Genomic DNA, 8,025 nt, shown 5'->3' with positions numbered 1-8,025 from the left:
TGTATATTTTTATGGCAAGCTTATTTTCACCAAACAGCATTGACTTCTTTGCTACCAACTCTGTCGTAGCCTCACCAGTCACTTTGATCTTCCCACAGTTCTCTTATCTGTTCGATGTCTCTGAAGCAGGCAGGAGTTTAACATTTTCATGTCTAAGAACTTCTTTGAGTGAAATTGATGAAGAAATGAAATTAATAAACGTGGAGAATTTTTCAGCCAAAACTTCTCAGCTCAGTGATCAGCCTTGAGTCTTAGCAAAAAGAGTTTAATATAAATCTATGACAGACACGGCTTCTTGAATGAGGGGAGAATAGGTTTGGAGCAATTTCTAGTGTTTGTGTAATTGAAAACCTCACTACTGGCACTTTGCGGGGCACTGAATAAAGAAATTCTCAGCCAAAGAGTAGTAGGCTTCACTGATCTATAAGAAATACAGACTTCAGAGGGCAAAAAAATTTAGCTGTTATTCTTGCCATACAACAGTAGCAACTAATAAGAAAGAAATTCTAAATGCAGATATGGTCAATATTTAGATACAATTAATATTAAGAGAATGCCAATAAGAATGGCACAAAATACAGTGGTAGTGGGACATACTAGTTACTTTTTTATATAATTGAATCCCAGATCTCTTGAACTTAATATGCAAATAAATTAAAATACTATGTAGATAAATATTTTGTTTGGAGTGGCTAGCACTTAAGAAAACTGAATGATAGCTTAGAATTCTTCAACAAAATGTCCCACTACGACTGTTTAAGTTCCTTTACATTTTTTATTTAAAATATTTTCTTATTGAAAACTGAATGAAGTCCTACAACCTATGATGTAGCAGATCCCTCACTTATAGGGAATTCTATTTTTCTGAGGAATTCATTTATTTATTCCATAATCAAAAGACTAGCTGTCATAGAAGAGATACCTGGGTAGTAACGTTAAGGTGGACAGGTAGAGTTGACAATATAGATTCCAAGGCTGACCTCTGCATTGGAAAGTTGCATTTAAATAACTCTCAAGTGCCTCCAAACTACTCTGACTGAGAGTGAGATCCTCAGCATTTACTAAAAGTATAAGAACTGGCTTTCAAATATATTTGGGCTCTAATTTACTGATGGCAAATCTTTGAATTACAATTTAGAAGTGAAAACTAATCTCTAATCTTCAGCATGTCATTTGGTGAAAAGAGCAGAGGAAAGGGACAGAAGCTTGACAATGGCCCCTGAGGGATTAGTAATTTTGTCTAAAATGAGGATGGTAATTACTCTTGTCACCAAATTCTAGTGTTGCCCTCCTTAACGAAGCCTGCACTATGGAATGGTAGTTTCCTAGGACTGGAATGCTCTTACAATGACATTTTGCAATCCCAATAAGTGGAATTGCAAAACTGCATGAAAATACAAAATGTATTTCCTCCCTACAAAAATGAAATTTATAATGTAGGCAGAGCCTTTAAAAGACATCAATGGTAACTGCAGAATGAATGGCAAATACAGAAACCATTTTCTTTATAAGAGCTGAATCATTTTCCTTAGAGTTACAGAAGTCACTAATGTTAGAGTATAGTTTTTAATGTGTAAAATATGCATAATAAATTTTTAAAATCTTATTGGAGACCATTATGCAATTCAGTGAAGTAATGTAGTAAAAATCCATATCTCTGTAAGCTCTCGAATACCTGAGTTTCTCGCCATGCTCTGAAGCAGGAAGCCAAGCCGGATCCTGGGTTCTCATCCCCAAAGCACCTTGCTAAACTCTAGCTTGAGTTCAAAGTTTGTGTCCTCTTTTACCTCTTCCCTCTGCAACACCCTAACATCCCTTGCTCCATCTCTCTGCTCATCTCTACACACCCTTTCCCTCATAATGAGCCTTCTTCCCCAACTAACTTTAGCCACCTTTAAAAAAAAAAATTGGGTGCTGGGAGCCATCTCAAGTGGTAAAGCACCTAGCTAGCAAGGGCAAGGTCCTGAGTTCAAATACCACCACCACCACAAAAAAAAAAAAAAAAAAAAAAAACCTAAAAAAATTTTTTTTTTCCAGATAGGGTCTAGAGAACTATTTTGACAAGGCCGGCCTTGAAGCACCATCCTCCTGATCTCTGCCTCAGGAATAGCTGGGATTATAGACGTGAACCAAGGGTACCCGGCTAAAGCTCCCTTTAATGATACATGTAATGAGTCTTCAATACAAAGTGTATGCTTAGTATTATTTATATCTTTTGCAGAAAATGTGGACTAGTTAGATAAAGCACCGGTTGGTTTAGAATGCAGCGGGCTTGGGGTCAGGAGTTCAGAGTTTTAGATGTGGCTAGGCTTTTTGTCACTACACAAGTCTATTCCCAACTCCAGGTTGCTGGTGTGGCATCCTAACAGATTTATCTAGAGTGCTTGTACATGGTACTCCACCTTGACCCAGGGGCTGAACCAGAACCTTTGAGGGGAGAGCCTAGGAATTTGCTCTGCAGTTTTAAAAGCTCCTCCCGTGATTCTCCAGCAGCCTAACATTTCAGAAGCTCACACACTTTGAGTAGCAAGGATGGGGTGGTTTGGATCTGCAGCACCGGCATTATCTGAGAGACTGAAATGAAGATTCTTCCCCGGTCTCTCAGACCTTCCGAATATGTGCATCTTAACAAATCTTCTAGGACAGTCCATCACATTAACGGCTTGAGAAGCACAGCTATACCTTGGGTCGCTTGGGGCAGCTTTACAACCCACATGCCTGAACCCCATCTAGAGTCTCCTGTGCTTATTCTGGGGGTGCGGCCGGGCAAAGGGCTCATCTTACAAAGCTCCCCAAGTTATCTTCAAGTACAGCCAAGGTAAAGGACCATTTCCCCCGATTGCCACCCTTAATGGTCAAGCAGTATAATAACCTGAGTTACGTTGGCTTTTGCGGGCTCGCCTGGGACCTTAACGACTGCTTAGGTAAACAGTGCTTTCTGGGGGACAATGGACTCTGGAGACAAGTTCAACCACGCACCTTCAGGTTTACCAGACCCCAGGCGGGAGACTTCCTGCACCTTCCAGCGGCGAGTCAGCAGGGTGCAGCGCGGGCGGGCCAGGCGCGCGCCCCCGCCGGCCCCGCCCGGCGCGCCCCCTCCCTCCGGGCCTCCCGGCTGACGTGCCGCAGCGGCCCGGGACATGCGCACTGGCGCCCCGCGCCCCGCGCGGCTGCTCCGCCTCGCCGCCTGTCATTCCCCGCGGCGCGGCGGCGAGTGCGGACCGCTGTGCCCGTCCGCTCTCTCTCTCGCCCGGCGGCGCGCGGGCGATGCGACCGATCCTCTGGGGACAGGCTGACGGCTCTGCCGGCGGCACCGCTTCGGCTCTTCTCGCGCCGGGTTTCTGGCGGAGTCGCCATTCCCTGGGAGCGGGAGACGGGCAGCCGACGCTCGGAGCGCAGCACTCCCGGGGCCGGCGGCAGCTGCAGCGCTCAGGTCCGCGCGGCCGGGAGCAGCCTTAGTCTTCATCGCCGCCGCCGCCCGGCCGTGCGCTCTGGCCGGTGCCGGGCAACGGGCACGACTGAGCCCAGGAGGATCGTGCAGAGTGGCAGCGATTGGTCCTGCATCCGCCACTGTCACCGGCCACTGCGGGGTTAGCAGGGCTGCGTGCAGCCGGAGTTTGCTGGGGTTGCCTCCGAGCGTCGTCCCCCCCAAGAGGACTCTGTCTCCAGCGTCCCGGTAAGTTGACTGTAGTTTCTGAAGTTGCAGGGAGCCGTGGGAAGGAGAGGTTCGTGTTTATTATCTGCGCGGTGTGGGAGCGGGGTGGCACCTCCTGGGCCACCCGGTTCCAGTTGGGGAGGGAGTTCCAGCAGAGGTCCAGTTGGGAAGGGAGTACAGGGGTGCAAAGAAGGGGAAGACGGCACGCGAGGTGAGGCTGAGTCCAGGGCTGGCTGGCTCAGGCTGCTGACGAATGTGCCAGTTGGAAATGTGCTGGGTGCGGACAGGTGCTCCCTGGGCACTTCGCCTGCTGCTAATTGCACATTCCGAGCTCCTTCACTGTGCGGGAGGCGGGCGTCCGCAGGGTATTGCCACCTTTCTCCTAAGTCCGCAGGGGACAGACTCTCCTGTGATACCCCTGGGTGGCCAGCACTGCCAAGGATCTAAGCTAAGACATTCCTTCTCAGGCCTGCTGGTTTCCCGCGCATCCCACTTTTACCCTTCCCCTAGGCACAAGTTGCTAGCCTTCCCATAATTGGAGCCTAGTCCTTTAGAGAAAAAAAAAAAAAAACAAAGCACAACTTCTCTGTCAACCGAATGTTTTGCGCTCTAAAGCATATAAAACGAGAAAAACGCCCTGTATATGTGATTTCCTACGTTCTAAGAATGTGGGCAAGTCTGAAAGAAATGGGATTCCGATGATGGCACCGGGTTTCACCCTGACTGTCCTGCATCTCTTATGTAAGCCTCCCGGCTGGCTGGGTAACTTTGCCTCTGCAGTGTCTGCAGCTGTGGCGCTCCACTCCGTTTGTTTAAAGTCCAGCTTGAACAGTGTTTAATGAAAATGCTGACATGTTATAGCAGCCTGGAGTCAGAAAGAGTGGTCTCTTCAGACTGCAGTGTCTTCTAATAGGCAGCATGGGAGGAAGAGCCCAGTATATTTTTCAAGGCAGCTCAAGGAATTGGACACATAAATCATGTTTTAAAATAGCGTGCATTGTGCAGCAAGCGTGCAGAAGACCCCTTTTGGAAACTATCCTCTTTGTTTTAGAGAAAGTGGAAATTGTTCATGTCAGACAATTGTTGAGTCTGAAAGTTAAGTGTACTGATGGGCTTAATTATCTTAATAAACAAAGAGCATGATTTATAGGTAGCTGCAGCGGTCTACTTTGAAGGATAGAAATCTTTAACCTTTCTTCCTCAGCTGGCCCCTAGAGATTCCTTTTAAGCAGAGCAATAGATTATCATCATTGATGTTTAATACTTGAGTTGATTAAATTTGCAAAAGGAACACTTTGAAATACCATATAGCACTGCTGTGTGGCTGTTAGACAGCGAATATTAGAAGGGGGCTATGTGGAGTCTCTGGCATAGAAGTCACTAGCTTAACAAAATAAATCACATCAAGACTGCCCTGAGATATGCATATGTGTGTGTGTGTGTGTGTGTGTGTGTGTGTGTGTAGACAGAAATACATACAGAGAAAATTTTACATGAGTGATTTGGGACTTGAAATAATTGCTTAAATCAAAATCCAGGGGTGTGCGTTAGTATAAGATTTATTTAGGTATTCTTTAGAGAGAAATCCATTTATTATGGTATTCCAGCATACAAAACAAGGTGAACTAGTTAGCGGTGTCTTATTTTAAATGTAGTTTTTATTTTAAGAATTCTTAGAAAATACAAAAAAATGTTATTTCAATACATTGTGGTTTGTGAGAGCATCCAGTGTTTATCTCTAGAAGAGATTCCATCCAAACATAGAATCTCAAACAGGCTGATCCCCACACACTGTTATGTCATAATTAGCATGCCTGTGGAGCTGGACAGCCAGCTCTTATACCATCTGTTTGAATCTGGGCAAGTTACCTAAACTCTGTGCCTCAATGTGTCTATCTATAAAATGGGCATAACAATAGCACCTACCTTACTGGATTGTGGTGAGGATGAAGTAAATTTATCTATGTGAAGCTGTTGAGCTAGGGTTGGCATATTAAGCTTGCTCTGGATAAAATTATTTTTGCTATGAAAAGAAATTCATCTTTGAATACTGCAGACATTGAACGGCTACTGATGGAGATTAACAGAAAAGGTTCATGTATATGATAGGAGAGAGGGTATAAACGTTTTTTGGGCACACCCTTGTGATACAAACAGACACCAACTGGTATTTGACTTACTGTGTCCCTCAATTCCCCACTGCAGGCCTTTGGGTAGGTGGCTTCATCTCCATGTCAGAGATGAGGAAACTGAAGCTGAATAAGATGAAATAATAAAAGAAACTGAAGCTTGCCTTTTAAACACATCTGTCTGTTCAAAGCTGTTCTTTTGACTCTGCTGCCTCAACTTGAAAATGAAATAGTTATATTATTAGCCTCAATTTTCAGATAAGGAAGTTTAAGCTTAAGGATTAGCATATGCAAAATACTTAACAGCATCCACAACGCAGTTCTACATGATCTAGAGCTGTTATTAGTGTCATATTTGCTGTTAAATAGCTTGCCTTGGTTACATACCACCTTTAGTGCCAGCAGGTAAGGTGGGTTTTCTCCTTCAGCTAGGTTCATTTACTTCATTCTTCCTTATTCATATATTCAGAGTCAAAAGAAAAAGTGGTATGGTGTTATATTTCACACTGCAACCTGGTGCCCCTTGTCCACAGCTGTGGAACTCCACACAGTGAAGTATGCACCAGCGGTCAGCCCTCCAACAGCGTCATTCGTGAGTGTGTATCCCTATGCACTGGAAAACTCCCCTAGGCAGAGAGGGGCCTTGAGCTTTGCCTCCTACTTATGCTGTGAAGTGGAAACAGTCTCTCCTTCACAGCAGTAAGCACATTTCCTTTCATCCTACATAGCACCAACGCCAGGGGAAGCGGTTTTGGGGGTTCCATGGGAGCAGGCATGATTAGGAGTCTCCATGGGCTATTGGACTTTTCACCTGTGTTCTAGGCTGGAGCGTGATTGAGAGGCCATGGATTTTTGTGGCTTTTTAGGTTATCACCCAGATACTTGATAGTATTCTGGTACTTAATATTCTTTCTTTTCTAGATACTAAAATCCAATTGCTGCATAAAGCACACAGGCAACAGACTGCTCACAGGTTTCGTGTTTAATGAAACCTCTTAGCTAGTATATCTGCCACTGAAAGTTACTTCAGGACAGATGTTCAACGTTGGCTTTCTTTTTTTGAATCAAAACTCCCCAGGAGTAAGCTTCTAGTAGGCAGCTTCTGTGCGCCTGGGGACACAAAACCACAGTTGCAGCGTGCCAGAAAGAGCCCTTGCCATCAACTGAGTCATCTCACATCTCCAAACTGTTTTCTACTGCAGTTTTAGTCCTTCCTTTCAGAGAACAAGTCCTCCCCTGGGTTCAGTCAATAGCTATATGCCAAACATTCCTCTGTTCTGGGTTTTTCTATAGTAAAGATCTTCCTTGAGCACTTCCGTAACTTCAGCTAAGTCTGTGACTTACTATTATCTAATTCTTCAGAATTTGCATATTGTTTTATTTCTGTTGCCACTTTTAAATCTATAAATAACTTTTCCTCTGACATCCAGTTTTCTTTTGATGTCAGAAGATAACATGTACAAAACACGCAGACCAATTTTAATATAGACATAAGTAAATGAAGATCATTTATACTCCCCAGTCATATCTACTGTTTGGAATTTTCACTGTGGGTTTAGGTAGCTGGGAGTCAGAATTTCTAGAGCTCTTACCTTAAGCATTGTGAGAGGTATGTTGGAGAGTTATACAGGTTTCTAGTTGTACAAGCAAGCAGTGCATATGAAACATGGCAGAGGCTGTGCCTTAAGGCCCACCATTGCAGAGTTCATGGGCATGGGGTGGGAATGAGGTACGACAGCTCTGGACATGATTTATCTGACTACATTTCTAGTCCTTACTCGTCATCTCTTCTGATGAGAATTGTAATGCATAGCTAACAGGGAACACTTACCATGTCTTGGCTGTCATACCAAGAATATCACGAAAGTATTTTCCTTAGCCCTTGGGTGCTAGTTACTATATTATACTCTTTTGCAGAAGTAGGAGCTGAGATCTAGAAAGGTCAGGGCATTTGTCCAAGGTCACTTTAGAGAGTTTCATAATAAAGACTGGAGCTTCTGACAGAGCATTATTCTGCCTCTGGCTTTTGAACCTTCATGAGAGTTAATTCATATTGCATAGGAGAGCTCTGTTATATTTTCAAGTCCTCTGGCCCACAGCTGGAATTGGATGCATAGGGAATATCATATCTATATGTCTGTAAATTAAGAACTTAAGCTTAGTTTGTGCAAGAGCTCAGAAACCACCACATGTTCACTTTGTGCAATAGGAAGTGTGAGGCATGCAGCCTCCAGCTGATGT

At 44.3% G+C, this 8,025-nt stretch overlaps 1 protein-coding gene across 6 annotated transcripts in view; it reads left to right on the top strand.

The window, feature by feature from the left end:
• The first annotated feature begins 3,211 nt into the window (after positions 1 to 3,211).
• Pag1 (phosphoprotein membrane anchor with glycosphingolipid microdomains 1) overlaps positions 3,212 to 8,025 on the top strand; it is a 137,879-nt gene continuing 133,065 nt past the window's right edge. For all 6 annotated transcript variants that reach the window (XM_074068763.1, XM_074068760.1, XM_020186885.2 and 3 more), the window contains exon 1: positions 3,212 to 3,676. The gene's annotated coding sequence lies outside the window, so the exon portion shown is untranslated. The remainder of the gene's footprint in view (positions 3,677 to 8,025) is intronic.

This window comes from Castor canadensis, chromosome 3 (assembly GCF_047511655.1).
Source record: "Castor canadensis chromosome 3, mCasCan1.hap1v2, whole genome shotgun sequence".
Lineage (NCBI taxonomy): Eukaryota > Metazoa > Chordata > Mammalia > Rodentia > Castoridae > Castor > Castor canadensis.
The sequence above is the reverse complement of the archived record's forward strand: the minus strand, read 5'-3'. Positions and strand labels throughout refer to the sequence as shown.